Below are 17,644 nucleotides of genomic sequence, written 5' to 3'. Positions count from 1 at the left end.
CCCAAAGGTCTGCCTCTCGGCGACCCCCTCGCCCACCTCTGCCCTTTTGTTTTCTTGTCTCTTCCACACCTTTCCGACAACGCAACAACGTGGCTTCGCTGCATGGCCCGTCTGTTTAACTTCGCCGCGTAGCCCGCGTTGTAAAGTCTGCTTTCTGCGCAACACACTAGCTGTGCAAAAAAGCCAGACATACAAACGGCAGACATGCCAAAGGTGTTTGGGCGACTTAGGCTACCAGAGCAACTTGTTTTATAACGTGGCACATGACACAGATCAACATAAAACCTGACATCCAAAAGGAAAGCGCGTGGCGTGTAGCAAGAGTTTGGGTGTAATTTATTCAGCTTCAAGGGTAAATTGTTTGCCATATCACAAAACAAATAAACATTTTATCGTGGGTCCCCCATCACTTTTGCAAGTCCAAAAGGGATCTCCATCACACACTCATGGTTGAAAACCTCCAATTTAGAACATTAATCTCATCTACCGACATGTGTGTCTATCAACGGCACACTTATTAAACAAGCACCACGCTGCCTATCGCCGTCCTGTGTTCCACGCTGAAAGGGGCACCGAAATTCGTAGTAGCGTTTCAGCGCGAACAACCCGCTCAGGTTTTGACTCCGTGGTTTGTTTGGTAAATCTTTTCGATCTGGTAAGTACGCATGCGACCTCGTTGTGAGCGTGTAAATGGTCGCACATGCGCAAATGAAATGTTATATGAAAGCTTTTAGAGACGGGAGCGCAATACAACCTAAGTAGTAGGGTTGGGCGCCGGTTAAAAAGTTTTACCCGGTTACCCTGCCGGTCTTAATCGATTAATTGATTCTTTTCATCGGTTTATAGAAAAAACATCTAAAAATGATGATAGTCCGCGTTTTCGGGTGTCCTAACAGCCATGTGAACGACAGGGTGTGGTGATATTATTTAAGAAATTTCTGGTAAATTCTCACGGCTCTGCAAGGAAATAGAAAAAAAGATGTTTGTTCACATTATCAGGTCGCAGTGTGTTTCTATGCTTGTTCACCGAGAGTCGAGATGACAAACATTTCACATGACGCTGACGTGGTCGAGAAGCGTATCACGATCTCGACGACCTTAGACTTTGCCGCTTTCTCGTCTGTTTTGGTTACAAGTCTGCGGGTTTCATCATTTAAGCTTAGTTGCGGCGCAAGGTGAGTTACTTGAGTGCGGCAAATGTGTTAGGAATTCTTGGTGCTCTTTTTGCTAACGAGGCTTTTGTGAATTAACTGGTTAAGTTGTACTCGTAGATAAACCTTTAATTTATTAATGCAAAGGTAAATCGATAAGTCCCCCAGTCTTACTAACTGCGAAGTAATATGACAGTTATAACTAGTTATGTATAGTTAAAATTCAAAGTACTGTTACGTAGGCAGATAAGAGGGCCGGCAAATCCAGATAGAAGCTATCAATAAATACGACTAATGCTAGTTATTAATGGCTACGAGAAGCTGCATGCAATGCTGGTTAGTGTACGAGAAGGCAGACACATAGGTGATCGTAAAACAACCGCCCAGCCAATGTTCCGTATTAATGTTTCATGACTATGCGCAGCAAATAAGGCTATCGTTCGGTTCCGCCGTAAAGATATGCGCACTTTATAACTCAGTTCAAATGCAAATTTTGCCTTGCTTGCGACAATGGGGGAATGGGGGAGCAACGAGACACAATTAATTTACATTTATTAGCATAAACGTCGTAACCGAAGATGTTATGCCATTGGTTATTAGTTTGTGGCCATGAAAGCGTATAACAATTTCTGCAAACAGGATTGTCAATAAGTCGTACCTATAGATGATCCAGCTTCCTTAAGTAGTATCTGCTCAATCAAAGCACAAACCGTTTTTTTTTTCTTCTTAAAATGTCTCTTGGAGAAAACTATTTTTCCAACAGGTAAATTTTGCAAAGCTGCTGCGTTTGAAAGCGCGGAAATATTTTTCATGCCTTACACGCACGAAGCACAGCTACTGGAAACACGTGGTTACATTCATAGCCCGGAGTGGCGCTGTTGACAAAACTTGGCGCCATTGCGCCCCGTATACACTCGAGAATTCGTCCTGCCCTTAGTTACATAGAATCATTTCGGGCTTCTATCGCAGGTCGGCACAAATATTGATACTAGTGCAAGCTGCCTTCCCCCTTTCTGTCGCCGTAGGTGCCTACAGCAGCTATCCCGTGAAATGGTGCTTGCACAAAATACGGGTCCGTCATTGTCGGCAAGGGTACAGAGAAACCATTACCAACTTCCGTTTTGCGCTCAGCCCTATCGAAGGAGGCGGCGTAGGCGCGTGCCGCAGCAGTACAGAGGCACTCGCGGGGCCGCGCCCCGGTGTAGACGTGGCAAAACGTCGTCTGTCGTCTGCTTGTAAATCGATCGCCGCCGCGCAACCTCGTTCACAGGACGCCCCTTCCTTTTTTCTGCCCGCTGCTGTTGTTTCCCTTCCCCCTCTCCGCAACCTTTGTTTCGACGACTACCGTGGCTCGTCTACCGTCCTCTTCCCCATTCCGTCCGCTCGGCTGTCTCGTAACCTTGACTCCAAGCTTCCGCGCGCGTTTATGATGTCCACGTCTCGGCGCGCACTCGAGTGTGTCGTCGAACTTTTACCGCGCGGAAGCCGGGCTGCTGTGACCGGGGATGCGAGCTCAGTTGATCAGTCGAGCAGAGAAATTGTCGACACGTGCCGAACTTTTCGGACGTTACTGCGGTCAGTGCACGCGTTCTGAACAGCCACGAAACACATCTCCCCGAGGCAGCAAAATGCGACACTTCTGTTCAGACCAGTTGGGTGGGCACAGTACAGTAATCACATGTACTTCCCTTAAGGCGAAATTGTTCGAAACACCGACTCTGTCGTTGTTGTCTGCTACAGAAAACCGCCACCACTGCAAAATGTAAATAAGAAACGCATTTGAGCCAGAATTTACAGAGTAGGAACCGAGAGCGTTAATTCCACGCTACCATAGTTCGTTGCCAGCGGCGCTGACGTCATATCGTGTCACAGACGACCGTGACGGAATGTGAGTAGAACATTGGCAGCCCGGGCACGGAGAACTCTGGTTCTAGGGAAGCTTCGGCGTGAAGTGTCGTCAGCTGCCCGTCGAGGTAATTTGCTTTCAAAGACGAACTACCCGAGAAATGTTCAAAACGGGTCTCATTTCACGTGTTGAATAAACTACAACCGTTCGTGGAAAACAATCAGCGCTTCCCTTGCGGACCTAACAACACGTTGATTGAGTGTTCGCGAATCAGTCGAACCTATACACTACATCTTAACCACTGGAATAAGCTTCTAAGCTTCCTGATATGTGCGTCACAGCGAACGTCGTTGGGGAGATTAATTTGAGGGGACGCGTATGGCGCCAGCCCGCGCGGAAACTGCATTTGGGAACTGAGACAATTGGCGCAGTCTATCCTTTGTAGTGTCAAATCCCCTTCGCCATTAAATTATTCCCAGGGGGAGATAATCGCACTGATAACCGGGGCCTGTCAAATATCATGATGAGTAATTTGTTTTTCTTTTGCGAATGATAATTATACGGCACTTTTTCCCTGATTCAGCAGTGCGGCCTGTGGACAGTTTACATGCCGGCAGAGAAAACACACCTACTCCTGTACATGCGCATTCCCGCAGCACGGAGAAAACGAGGAAACCATCTCGTGGACCGTTCAATTCAATCAACTGCATAAAAAAGTGGTGAAAGGACAGAAATTGCTCTACGCTGACATCAGCCGCCTGCTATAACTGCAACTGCTTATTCTCCGCCCTTCTATGCAGTGGACGAATTTATGTTTCCTCATTTTAAGCTTATGCCAACAAACTTATCCGCGCTGTGCAAAACGAGAGTGCGCATAGGCACGTTCGCTAGTGCCCACTTTTTTGTCTGCCTCCAGTCGTCATATGAAGCGTGTACACATGGTGTTTGAGAACCTAACCAAAAATCTAAATCGGGAACCTAGCTTCCAACCGACCCTCATCCAGGCGCCTGGAGGGTTCAGCATTCATAAAAGTATTTTCCGAAGTCACTGGTAACGTTGCTTTGTGAGGACGCAGCCTCTCAGCCGCAACAGCAAGGTACCACCGGTGTCAACCACTTTCCGAAAATACCGCCTTCCATCAACTCTGCGAACAGTACAGCGTTTACTGACTCCACGCACACAGCCACTTGAGATGGTGGGCGCGCGCTCGCCGCTCTGAATGCAGTGTGGACAAAGTTCTTCAGTCATGTTCACCTCACCCCATACTCAAGAAACGTTTCGATGCTGTTCAAGCTCGGCATTTTGAACTTGCGCACACATTCTTTTCTTTTCTTTTTTTGTTCTTCGCGGGAGGGCGTAGACACCGCGAGATTGGGGCAATTGAAGTATTTTTACTCCATTGAATGTCGATCCCTCTGCAACCTAACAGGCCCGAGAAAATGCAGAGCCAATTTCAATCAGTGGCAAGCTCAATGGTAAGGCGGCACTGGTCAAACAGCTAGGTCAGCGGCCATGCCACGTGGCTTACCGGACTAGGATGGCGCCCTTGCCCACCTTCTTCAACCCCCTCCTTCTCTCTCCCATTTTCCAGAAATAAATTTGCATTCTCTCTCTTTCCTCTTCGACCGGTCTCCACCGACATTTAAGAGACAGGCAAGACTACGGAAGGGCTCCTCATTCAACGGATCACATCCGTGCCGTTAATTAAGTAGTTAACATTTGTGCAGCTAGGTTATGTAAAAGCGTTTGATTAAGTGGAAACCGCTATTGCAATCAAGCCGTGGGGAGTTAGGCCAGTGTGTAGGTTGAACAGACTGTATGGGAATTTTTGAGCGCGTATACAAAGAACAGGCACACTGATGGTCGTACTATGTGTGCCCGCTCCTTCCCTATCAGGCTGTCAAAACCTTGCCCCTAGGGATGTCAATTAATCTCGGCAGCCGTTCACCATAAGTCCCAACGGACTGCCCAATTTGAAGACTTTACAATCACCGTATCTTGGTTGAGAAACTTTCTGAATGGGAGGCTCATAACGGCGTCTATCTTTATGCATGGGCGAGCTCAAAAGATTACGTTCTCAGATTGCGGTCTACTGGCAGGATTGACGCTGCGACAGTCGGCTTCCTCGCAGCTATAAATGGCGGTTCGACGCGTAGTTGAAGAGTACAGTTGAACTCCCCTTCTAAAACGGCTAGTCTAAATCCTACTGCATGATGTCTCGCAACCTAAAATCGTCTGCAATACTTTAGAATTGCTCTGAGCTTACAGCGTTAGGAACGCATTTAAGTCGCAGTTATGAAACGATTATTCTTTGTTTGAAGGATAGTCGTCACTCGGGTCCAAATACGACAACACAAAACGGGCTGCATATCAGCGCGCTGTCAAAAATCATCCGTGAGCATTAAGAATATTCTCTAGCTTAATACAGCTTCAATGCTTTTAGTTGCGGTTTGCAGACGGCATTTCCATTTCGTTGTAAACAACTGCGCTCTCTGGTGATACACAGAGCTCACGGAAAGGAAGCGTCGCTATAGTTATACGGTACGAATTCGCTTTGCTTGGAACGAGCAAGCTGGAGACCTTTCAAGACCGCTCATCACCACGCGCTATTGTTTTCGTATGGACCTCTGAGATATTCTGGGGGATATCTTCTGATTTTTTTAGAGGAATGCAGCGATTACATTATCTAATTGCAAATTTTCGAAGCGCGTTAAGAATGCGCTTTTACGTCGCTGTATTCCTAAAATCCAGGGATTCGTTGTGAAAATGTATGGTAAAATGCTAGGCAGTTATATAGCACACACGAAACGTTCTCTCACCACAACGCTTGAGCGATACTAGCAATAACCGTTTTCTGAACCCTTGCGTTCTTTCAGAACCTTCCATAACTAAACTCATAACTAATCGCGTCGCGTACCTCTTCATCCATCAGCCTCGCTCCACCGTGTTCTTCCAGAACATTCTATAACCCGAGTTAGCCAGTCGACGTCGCGTACCTCATTTCTCCCCCTTGCCACAATCCATCAACTTCATCTCCACCTGCCACTCTCCTCGTCTCCCTTATTAACCCGCTCTCTCAGCCGTCATTCAATAAGCGGCGGCTGCCCCTCCACGCCACTTGCTAATCTCCTTCTAGACATCGCTCGCTTTTTCGGGCTTCGCAACAACAGGGGTATCACATTTCATGACCCATGTACAGCTAGCATTACAAAGTGTCATTGAGAGTAACTCCACGCCGATTAACCTTGACTGCCTCCTAGGGGAGCGGGAAGGCAGTGAGGGCATGCGAAGGAGGGAGGAAGAAAATGTGCGGGAAGCAGGAAGGAAGAGGTGAAGATGAATGCTGGTCATGTTGGTTGATATGGACGCAAGGGAAGCGAACTCCTCACCATATGTGAAAACAGGGAGCCGGTAGAGTTTCACATCATCCAGTGGAGATGACCGAAGCTAGCTTAGGGAGGCGCAGGCAAGGCACATAGCGCTTGAATAAAAAGGAGCTGCCTGAGGGGTCGGAGAGGGCAGACAGTGGAAGGAACTGAACAAGGAGGCTGCAAGAAAGAGTGCTGGAGTTTCGCTCCAGGGTGAACAGCGCACTTTCCGCGGATTTTCCTGAGTGACGGCATCTAGGCAGGCGGAAGAAACCCGACGGAACGTTCCTCGGCGGCTGCTCGAAGCCGGCTCAGCAGTGCGCTAGCGGCCCGTGGGTGGCGCACGAAGAGTGGTACGTGACCGCAGGCGAGGTCGGCGCCGCGAGTGGCCCAAATGAAAGCGGGCGCCAGGGGGAGGGGAGGGATGAAAAGTCCGCCGCTTAACGAACGCGGCGCAAATGAACCGTTGTCAGGGGCAACGGGAAAACGGGGAACCACCTATGGACGGCACAAAGCGAAAAACGGCCACGCGCCAGCAAAAGGGAAAGGCGGCGGTGCGACCGCAGCGCTGCAGGAGCAGCCGACGCCAGCCAGCCAGCCGAGCGCGCCGGCGTCCCTCCATGTTTTTTTCCTCTCCGTCCCGCGGCTCCCCTCCGCCTCCGAGGCGCCTCTCTCCCGCCATTCCGAAATGGGGAGGCGTCTGGGAGCGTTGGGAGAGCGACGTCGGCCGGCTGCGCGCGCGCACGCAGCGCTGCTTCCCGGGCTCGGTCGGCCGAAGGAAAGCGCGCCGACGCCAGTCACGCTACGGATAGCAGCGAGCCGACGCCACTGCCGCCGGCAGCCAGCGCTCCGGGACGTGTTGTTCCGCCAACGACGCCCACGTCAGTGACGGCCTTTTGTGAAGTGGCCTTAGTGCGGCGGCGGTGAGCTAAGGTGCCCGCCAAGGGGAGCCGTCGGCTGTGATCGACAGGTGAGAATGAATGAGTCGCTGGTCCCTTCATCCTTCTCTTCGATCCGAGCCCACTCTCGAAGAGCGCCCGGGTTGATATCCGGTCACGCGGTGTCGTAACATAGCCGTGGCAGCCATGAGATTACAGAGCAGCATCAAATTGAATTAGGCAGATTGAGCCGTGCCTTGTGTTCCTCGAACGAAGAACGAACGATGCGGCCACTTTGGTGGCACGCACGCGCGTGCTGAGTCATAGAGGCCAGCGCGGATGCGAGCGACGGAGCCAGCGTCATCCCGTGGCTGGCGCGAACACCAGTTTCACGGAACGCACTTTTTCTGCCGAGAATCGTTGCGCGAAGCTACGACGTCGAATGCGTACAGCGCGATAGCGCGTGAACTGTTAAATAGATAAAAGTTTCGAAGCGTGATTAGTTGACCGTGGTGCTGGTGCTCTGAAAACTCTGAAACAGCTCTGAAAACTCCACCAATGGCAATGAGGCGGCAAAAATTCGTTTGATACAGGCTCCTGCAAGCAAGAGTGTGAACTGAGCATGTACTTCAAAATCTCGCGACCTTCTTAAAGGGACACTGAAGTGAATTTGCCAAGCTCCCGTTTTTGCTTGCACTGCGTAGACTGGCTCAAATTAGCACACTTTTCATCGTTTATCCGGTTGACAAATCGGTAATTATTTTACAAAGCGCGAAAGAAGAAAAACTACCATGCGCGGTTTGCGGCGGCCGCCCCAACTAAGGCTGTGACGTTGAGAGGAGGGGCGCCGTGATTGGACGATGCCCAAGGTTAGCAATCACACAAGTTTCGGTTTCGGTTTCGGTTCTGTAAAACATAACCAATGGCTTTGTTGGATGGGCATTCTCAATATCTCAGTAATCATCGTACCGCGCTTCTGCCATGTTGTCGGCTGTAAAATGCACAAGATAAGCCTCCCAGGACGGCTTGTAGTCGTAGCATTCACTAGCCGAGACCTACGCAGTGCATGAACGCCCTCCGCGTACCCGCAGACGCCCAAATGTCATGCGCTTTTCCCCCATATTTGGAGCTTGCCTCCCTCATGCCTGTATCGTAAAAAGCGTGTTCGCACCAGGCCAAGGGTCTGTTCATTCTGGCCTGTGCCCACTGCCTGCAAGCAGTCGGTGCTTATGGCAACAGCACGCCAACGAGAACTCGCTAGCGCGCCAGTGCCAGCCTGCGCGCGTTTTGTGGACTAGTTCGTGTAGCCATGAACGTTGCGGCCCCAAAAAAGGTGAATTCAATATAGAAAACATCGGCGGAAAACAAAAAAGTTAACTTACAAAAAAAAAAAGCACGTACCCGCGGGGATTCGAACTCGTGACTCGCAAAACATTTGCGGTGAATTCCTAGCGCCCCAGACTGCTAGGCCACGGAGCGGGACGCGAAGGCCTTGCTAATATAGGGTATATATTGTACAACCGGTTTACACTTTTATTTAGTTTTGGCATTTCAACCCGCTTAGGTGACTATTTGTTGTACTGCGATCGTGCAGTAAGCGTCGCCCGAGTTTCCACAGTAGCTCACGTCTAGCAATTGCATTTCGTAGACGGAAAAGCGTTCGCAGATGCGTAGTCGTGCTGCTGACGGCTGTGCTTGTTCGCCCAGCGCAAAAAAGTGCTTCCCGCGCCCTAGTTTTACGCTGTACGGTAAAATATCAGTTGATTTTATTTGCTTAGTACCTATATTGACTTCGCTGACTCTTCTCCCGCCTTCAAGAGGCCTTATATTTTCCTACTGGCGTACCAGCCAGCGAAGCGTCGCATGTGCAGCGCTTGTGTGAAGCGACCTTGACTTGGAGCTAGATACAGTGTACAAACAAACCAATTAAAGAAAGGCACATTCTTCCATTCACAAACGTGTCCTGGCTTCGTTTCAACTAAGCGAACGAATTGCGACCAAGCAATTTTTTTTAACCTCCTTGATTGCGACGACCCGCCGGCGGCCGGCGGACGAAACGCTGGGCCGACTGACTCTGTCTGCCGGGGAGCCGTGCAGTAGCGCAGCCGTGGCGCAGCCAATTGCCAGCTCATCCCCTCCTGACGTCACACGAAAACGCCACAGAAAATGGGCGAGCGTAAAGAGAGGAGGACAGCGTTTTCGAATTAGTTTTTCTACTAAATAAAATCGCGTAAACGCGCCTAGAGTGGTCGAAACATGGCCTGGGGACTCCGGACTACAATTTGCGCTAGTAATCCCGCAATGTTTACATATCACTTCAGTGTCCCTTTAATGCCAGCGGTCCTTTTTTGTCGGCAGTCTCCAGGCATGTGCAGCTTGCTCGTCATGCATGAGGCAATCGTAACTCATTGTAAAGGAAAACCATCGGACTGATTGATATTCCGCCTGGGGAAAGGAGGCGGAATTGCGAAACAGAAGCAAAGGATAACGGGGCAAGAATAAATGTCCCTGGCCATACCGCAAACCTGTAATTCCTTGTCAATGAATCATTGTGGGCGGTTTGGTTGCTGGATCAGTGAAACGCTGGTGAACCCGATCAAGTATGTTCGGTCGCGACCAAGGCGGTTGGTTTCCCAGAGCAGGCGAACTAATACTTTGAGGGCGCCTGAGCCCTTTATAAGCTGTGAGTTGAGACAGCATTGATGTCCAATTCCACGCCGCTGAGCGCTGCTTCGAGTTTTGCGCTCGGAATGACGTGGACGTCTGCCTTCGCTGCCGCCGACGTCGCAGGTAGATGCTTCAGGCTGCGTATATCGGTACGGCACGTACTGTCGCGCACAGCGGCCAGGCTCGCTGGCGAATGCTGCGCCGTTGGGTGAGGCTAGCGCGATGCTTGCTTGTTAACGTGCTTCCGGATGAGGCACGGCGCACCTGCCGACGCACCTCTGCGGACATGTGCTGCTGTGTGGGCATGCGAACCGTGCGAGTATCGGGACTCGCACAAAGTGAACAAATGCCGGGGGTAAGAGTTGGCTAATGCGTCAGTGCGGGTATGTGCTTCGCGTCGCAGCCAACGGGGGGTTTAGGGGAATGCTACAGATGCCGGACGCCGGCTTTCCCGCACAATCCACCATTCTAGCAATAAATGGAGAGATTTAGGTGCACACAAAGATCCCCAGCTCCCTCATCACTAAAACTCAGCTGATATCTCATGTATTGGCGGTGAGATCTTTGAGTGGCGCCCCCTGGCTCTGACGTCGGCTTAGGGATTCGCGCCGCTGTCGTCTGCTACACTTCGCTTGTGAGGGGCAACAGTGCCTGAGCTAGAAATCGCCCGCTTCGTTGCTGTAGTGCGTTAAAAAGCGTATTTCTAGCGACTCAGTTATTTTTCCAGCTTCTGACGTATCTGAATAATTTGAAGCTGTATCCCCCACAAGTTTGCAACACACGAAGAGATAGAGAACAACTTTCTTCAGATTATCGGTCAGAAGATCGTGTGTAACTCGTCCTTTCTTGCTTATTCGCGAGGATCAGCGATCAGAGCTTCTCGATAAGTATTAAAAATGCGTAGGCTTCCCTGCAGTATTTTTGAGATGCTCCTATGAAGACTCAACAGTCTAATACTACGTACCAAGCAGCGGCCTCTACACGCTCATCGCAGAGCAGGAAATAAAGCGGCTTTCTTCTGTTTCTTTCGTTGTTGTCTTGTATCGGATTAGTGTTTCTTGCTTTTTTTTTTTCTGCCCAACGCATTAATTTTTCTGAGCCGTCACCGACTTCTTATTAGGAGGTTTCGGGATGTTTGGGAGCCTCACAAAGGTCGTGTGGATATTTCCTTCATTTTGTATGGCATACATTCCCTTCTTCACAAATTGGCTTTCATTACGGCTGCGTGCAAGAAGGTGCATATCCGCAGCGTGCTTTGTTTATTCACATGCAAATACAATGAGAAGGTTTGTGCTACGCCACCGCGATCGCGCCCTAAACAACGTTGTCCACAGTACTCGAAGGCGGCTTTTGTGCTCCGAATTTCTATCGTAATTATATCGTTATCAAAACGAACTGACTCTCAACTCGAACAATGATGACATGATTACGGTGTTGAAGGCATGATATACTCGCTAACTAACGTAATAAATAGTATACCTGCATATATTACAAGACTCGAAACCGAAAAAGAATTCCAAGTAGCTCTTTATTGCTTTTCAACCCTTCCAGGCGCGAAGAACAAATCCTATTCTACTCGGGATGGCGTTCTATGATTTGGAGAAAATTACTTTTATTCTCTTGTCCTGGACTGAGGACCCTGCCCACTAACCAGATCGATTTAATTGTTAAACAAAGTTTTCCCCTCCTCCCCTTACTCCTCCTCCTACTCTTGAGTGCAGTTTTCCTATAACGCATATCCGAATATCGGGAAGATATGGCTGTGCAAAATGTTCCGAAATATCCCTCCAGGTCTTAACAAACACATATGTGTTACTATAAATTTAACGAAGACGTGACTCGTTTTGCTCAATAAACCTCCATACTGGTTAGATGTCTGGTATAGAATCAGCACGCGCGTATATACACACAGGGTTATTTGGAACTTAACCTACAGTTTTTACAGTCTATAGTGCATGTCGGCAAACTTTCATGCCTTGACGAAGTAAAGTGATGTGACAAAACGCGTTCGAGCGTTCGGCAAGGTTGCAAAAACTGTTTTACCTTACATATGATTACCGGGAATCGTGATGCCTTCTGCCAAAGCCGACAGCCCTGAAGGCCTAGAATTTGTTTTGGTCTTCCATTTTCGCTGTTTTCGGTTATTAGCAGCTGACTGTTCCTTTTGTTCGAATGCTTACATGAGAAGCTGACGCCTAGCTCCGACTCTTCGCGCTCCGCACAGGACCGGCTTCGCAAGGAATGGGGTGGCGCCGGCAATGTTTCTCCCGTAGCGGTATCCAAAACTATACTTTAATTTACACCATAGCCCCGTGTACATGGACGCGACAGGCGCGGGGTGAGTTGAGTGGCGGGTTCAGCTTACCTCGACGCGTCCGAGTTTATATGAACCCCGTCCAAAGAATCGAGGTGAGGGGAGCGGCGGGGTTCACGGAAAAGGGGCTACCGTATTTTCACGATTGTAACGCGCACCCTCTTTTGCTAAAAGGTAGCTTAATATTTGTGTGCGCGTTACAATCGGGCTCAAAACCGAAATAGGCTTTAAAGCGGCCAGCAGCATTGCCATGCGCAACGGACACGAAGTGCCCGCAAAATCCAACGCAATCCAATAAAAACAATCCGCCAACACCACGTGAGTGAATGTCGGCGCACTGATTCCTCAATGGCATGCCGCATACCCTGGTCAGCTGTTGCACATTTTTGTGTGCTTCTGCTTAGCCCCTAACGCTTAGAATTATGAAGATCAAGGCACTTGAAATCGCAAGCAGCTTCAGTGTTCCCCGCTATAACTTTATTTCCAGCAGCAGCTGGATAAGGAACCTTGTGAAGCACAATTCATTTTTGGCTTCCAGAGCTGCATACGCCAAATAAAATCTCCCTTTTCCAGGTACGTGGTGTCATATGTCTTTTCCATCTGCGCAGTACCGTCAGTGTCACATTTTTTTTTTTTTTTCGAATTTTCCTGCGCGAAGTTACCCGCGCGTTACGATTGGGGGCGCGTTAGAACCGCGCAAATACGGTATTCTGCTCCCCGCGGCCCGCCGACTCAGCCCGACGAGCGAGCTAACCCACCCCCTGCCCCCGAGTTGACTGGACTCGCCGCGACGGCTCTCTGACCCAACCCGTCTGCTTATACATGGGGGTGTCGAGTCCAAAAAACCTGTTTATTTCGACTCAACGCGCCCTCGTCGGGTCAATGTAAACGGGGCTCATGAGCTAGTGTATGCGATTTTAAGCCTATTATTATGATTAAAAGTTACCCACACGCCAATTCTGGTGCGGACAAGCATAAGACGTTGACCGAGCGCAAAGAAACAGCAGGGAGAGCGATCCTGAGTGAAGCAGACGACAAATGCGATAATCCCTAAGCTGACGTCACGGAGGCGCGCTTCGCAGCGCCGCCTGTGTTCGCGCTCACCGCCAATAGTTTGGGAGCGCCACTGGTGCGGTGCTATGCATACAAATGCATTGCTGGAATGCATTATCGAGGGCAGTATAAGGTGTTGTGTGATAATATCAACGGGGTAGGGCCGCATAACCCCGGGTACCTTAATGAAGCGCTGTACACCAAGCTCCTTTAAAGCCGCTTTTACCACTGGACCCAAAGGCATTGCTTAAAAGACAATTTTTGGGAGCAATATAAGCGTTCTTAATTGACAATATGAAGGCTCTGGTGTCGTTATAGTATTTTCGTAGGAGGCGCAAGTATGACATCTCAAGCGTTACACACGGGCGAGGAGGTTTGCTCAGTAGGACTTGATTGCTGGCTAGTTGGTTCATGATGTAGGAAGAAATAAGCTTGCGCAAAAGACGAGGACGGAGAGACGAGAGGACAAGTCGAGCACATTAAATCGTTTAGATGTTTAAATACTATAGAATTTAAATATTTTTTTGCCATAAGCGAACAGGATATAGTCTACTTAAAAATTTTGACCCGCCGCGGTAGATCAGTGGCTAAGGCGTTGTGCTGCTGAGCACGAGGTCGCGGGGTCGATTCCCGGCCGCGGCGTCCGCTTTTCTGATGGAGGCGAAAAGCAGAAACGCCCGTGTGTACGAGATTTCGGCGCGTGTTAAAGATCCCCAGGTGGTCAAAATTAATCCGGAGCCCTCCACTACGGCGTGCCTCATCGCCTGCGTTGCGTCGGCGCGTTAAACCCTACAATCAATCAATCAACTAAAAATCTCGGGTGTGAAATAAGAAAAGAATGACCTGCTATCATGCATTATAGTTAAGCGGACGAATGTGCTATCTTACACAGGTCACGACCGCGGTAAAATCACAAAGGCGATATGCAGAATCACAATTATCTACTTAACTAGAGTGCTTCAATATCCGGCATGACTTTGTGCTAAGAGGTCTTCGTTTCACAACATTTTATGTGTAAGTCTTGTTTTCCCCACTTACGAAGATTTCTCCGGACACTGACGTTTATTAACGTGCTTTAAAGGCGAAAACATGGTGGTACTTGTCAAATACTTTTTACCCCTACATCGTATTTGCGCCTCCTTTTCGCTTTGGTCTCCGTTTTTTAACGCGAATTACAATGATAGGCTTTTCGCAGGTGCATCCTGTTTGCGTCTCTCTTCGCTTTTGTTTCTTCGTCTTTTGGCGAGGATCACTTTATCAGGCAGATTAGTGACACTGCATGCCACAACATCTCCCAGTGCAGGCTTCTGTGTGGCTGGGGTGCACTCGTTCTACTCACGTGCGGTCACGTTCACCTGTCACGCCGCACGCGCTGGGCAGAATGGTGCTCCAACACTGGCAACGCACTTGACTCCTATTTCTGAGACCTGGGTTCAAATTCCAAATGAATTCAGATGTGTTCAAAAGCGAAAGCTTTCTTAGAGGGGCCAATGGCGTTCTGTAAAAAAAAAATAAAAAAAAATAAAGATGATGCATTTCCCCATATGCCGGTTGGTAGACCGAAAAGGTCTAATACGATTTCTGGACACACGGCGCGTGTGCGAAACAGGGCTTCCATTGTGTCAAAACAGTTATTTAAAAATCACGAAAAAAGAATGGTTCTAGATAAGACAATACACGCATCGATCATGAAGAAGAAGTACAATGGTGTACATTTAATTCATAAACCACGTAACCACGTACATTTCCATCGTTCGTAGATGCGCTTACTTAGTTCGCGAAAAATCGTCGCCTGGGTTCGGTCTTCGTTTACGATTTGGGTATTGAAGGTTTGACGATGGATTGGACGCACTTTTTAGCTATCGCGCTTCTTTCAACTTTCTTTAGGAAGAGATGGTAAATCTTTTTATTTACCATCTTTTTATTTAAGCGGCGGCCATTTCTTGTACTGAACAAGAAGAACAACAATGCAATTTTTTCGTAGCATATATAGAGCCCTTAAGCTACCGCATTTAAAAGATACGTGGCCATTTTAACACCCGATTTAAAGCTGTGTACACGTACAGTATCGTAAGAGCAGTTTGTGACTACACTGTACCGCGGCTATCACATCACTTTTAGTGTGGAATCAACCGCGTACGTACGCTGAACTGGTCATGCGGTATCTTCCCAGCGGGCACTTTGTGAACCTGTGCCCCGATGCTTCATGTCACGAAGCCAGCGCGGGGCCGTAAGTGGGACCGTAGAGACGGTGGCAGCGCATAAATTTAGCATAAAAAGCGCATAAATTTAGACAACCTTTTTTTTTATGGACTATATATTTAAACTAAAGCACGTGAGCATTTTCATAATAGGCCTGTCAAAATGAAACTGCAGATTCTGGAAATTGAAACGGACGTTTTAAGCCCGCGGATATGCATTATTCACGTCACCGTGGTAGGTGACGCCGCCAACGGCCGCGCAAACACCGTCATTCCGGGAGCTGCGCGCAGTTCAAGACGCTAATTGCGCCGCGCCATTCGATCGAAACGCGCGACCAAAGCGTTTCCGAAACGCAGCGGTTCAGTAATGGCGCGCGCACGCAACCCTGAACGCTCACAGCTGCGCCAGTGAAACGCGACGGGAGGCAAACGAGTTTCTCTTCGATCCGCCAGGGGAGAGGATAAGGGCGAATTGGGGCATCAATCGCTGGTTCCACTTAACGTGAGCATGCGACGCTTTATCCGTAGGCGGTAATAGCGTCGGCTAATGTTCAGATCCAAAAGAATGGCTCACTCAGGACGGTGCTGTGGCGCTATTTAAAGTGGTTTTGCATCGTTTCACAGCCGAAGGCAAGGCTGCGCCCATAAACGGAGCAGCGTTATACGAGCGTGGCAAAGGTGTATAGCCGCGTTATACATAGATATAGATATAGCCGCGTTATAGCCGCGCTAGCTCTCGTCCGTTCCAGACAGCGTTCGCCTACTCAAACAGATCGCCCAGCAATCTCAGTGGCTCTTATCACTGATAGGCAGTTTTTCCTACCACTGATGAGGAGCTATTCTTATTTGGGATGATTCTGCCTGTAAATTTCTTGCACACGCCCTGCAATAGTCCCCTGCACGTATCATCCACTCCGTGGTCTCACACACTTCCTTAACTGCGGCGTTTTCCACTGCATTAAGAGTTTTCTTTTTGATTATCTATGAACGGTACGTGCCGCCATTTTAAAGCGAAGCTGTCTATACCGCACTGATGACATTGTTCCTCGCGCAACACGCACTACAGGAAAGCCAACTTCCACAGTGGGTGTCACAAAACGATGATGGTGATGATGATAAGTGAAGGCGCATTAAGCGCCTCAAGAAGCATGTCTGAGACAGAGTCAGTGCGTGAGTAACGTGATAATATGAACCCAGCCGCATTTCTTTGCACTTTTTCAAGCTTATCAATTAAACCTTTATGATGCGGATCCCAGATGATGCTAGCGTATTCTAATGTGTGACTGACAATTGTTAGATAGGCAGATAGCTTCACCGATGCGGGCGCCAGTTTTAGTTTTCTGCGGAAAAAACTAAAACTAGAAAGCATGCATAAGTGCATGCTTTGGAGATGTCCAGATCCAACTTTTTTCTTACTTTTTTTACGTAGTGCACCATGCTTGTTCGTAAGCGGGAACACGCACCGTTCAAACGGCATTGAAAAACAAAGAATAGCTGAAAGCAATTCTAAACTGATTAATATCTAGCATCAACCTCCTTTTCGTCTTGTTCGACCATAGACGATGGCAGTCACGGCGGGCAACAAAATTAAGGCTGAATTTTTTTAGTTCTAAGTATCACTGCGATTTTAAAAATTGAGCCATTCCACTCTGTGAAGATGGAGGGGAGGATCAGCGAAGCTGAGGTGACAGGGAAATTTTGGCAAAGGTGTGAACTTTTGACGGAAGTCGTGCTGCGACTTGCCGTTCCTCGAGGTCACGTAATCTCGGTAGATGGTCCGGAATCGAGGGTATACCTGTCCCTTGGAGGTGGAGAACCGGGTACGGCACCAACCGCATTTGAAATGTCCCGCGTCGGAGATTTTCGACTTCCCCGGCGCGCGGGTGTCTACACTATACACGACCTCCCCATTACGACGAGACAGAGGAAGTGAAATAAATTCAGAATGGGAAACGGGGTCATTTTGGTTTTCTGTCCCGTTCTCCGACGGCAGAGATAAAAGTCCTTCCCCGGCAGACGCCTCCTTTGGCAGCAGCCGCATATAAGCAAGCCGACACAAACAAGCAAGCAAACAAACAAAAGCAAGTAAACAAAAACAGACACAGACAGACAGACAGACAGACAGACAGACAGACAGACAGACAGACAGACAGACAGACAGACAG

At 48.9% G+C, this 17,644-nt stretch overlaps 1 protein-coding gene across 2 annotated transcripts in view; it reads left to right on the top strand.

Annotated features, from left to right (window-relative positions):
• The window catches only part of LOC144174067 (uncharacterized), a 33,405-nt gene that overhangs the window by 5,366 nt on the left and 10,395 nt on the right, over positions 1 to 17,644 (top strand). Inside the window, exon 1 of one of the 2 annotated variants that reach the window (XM_077702492.1) lies at positions 7,083 to 7,336. The exons of the other annotated variant lie outside the window; for it this stretch is intronic. The gene's annotated coding sequence lies outside the window, so the exon portion shown is untranslated. Of the gene's footprint in view, positions 1 to 7,082; positions 7,337 to 17,644 lie in introns of those variants that run through there. 2 annotated transcript variants of the gene reach the window in all.

Source organism: Haemaphysalis longicornis, unplaced genomic scaffold, assembly GCF_048455015.1.
Source record: "Haemaphysalis longicornis isolate Haplotype H1 unplaced genomic scaffold, Haemaphysalis longicornis Haplotype H1 scaffold_3, whole genome shotgun sequence".
Classification (NCBI taxonomy): Eukaryota; Metazoa; Arthropoda; class Arachnida; order Ixodida; family Ixodidae; genus Haemaphysalis; species Haemaphysalis longicornis.
The sequence above is the reverse complement of the archived record's forward strand: the minus strand, read 5'-3'. Positions and strand labels throughout refer to the sequence as shown.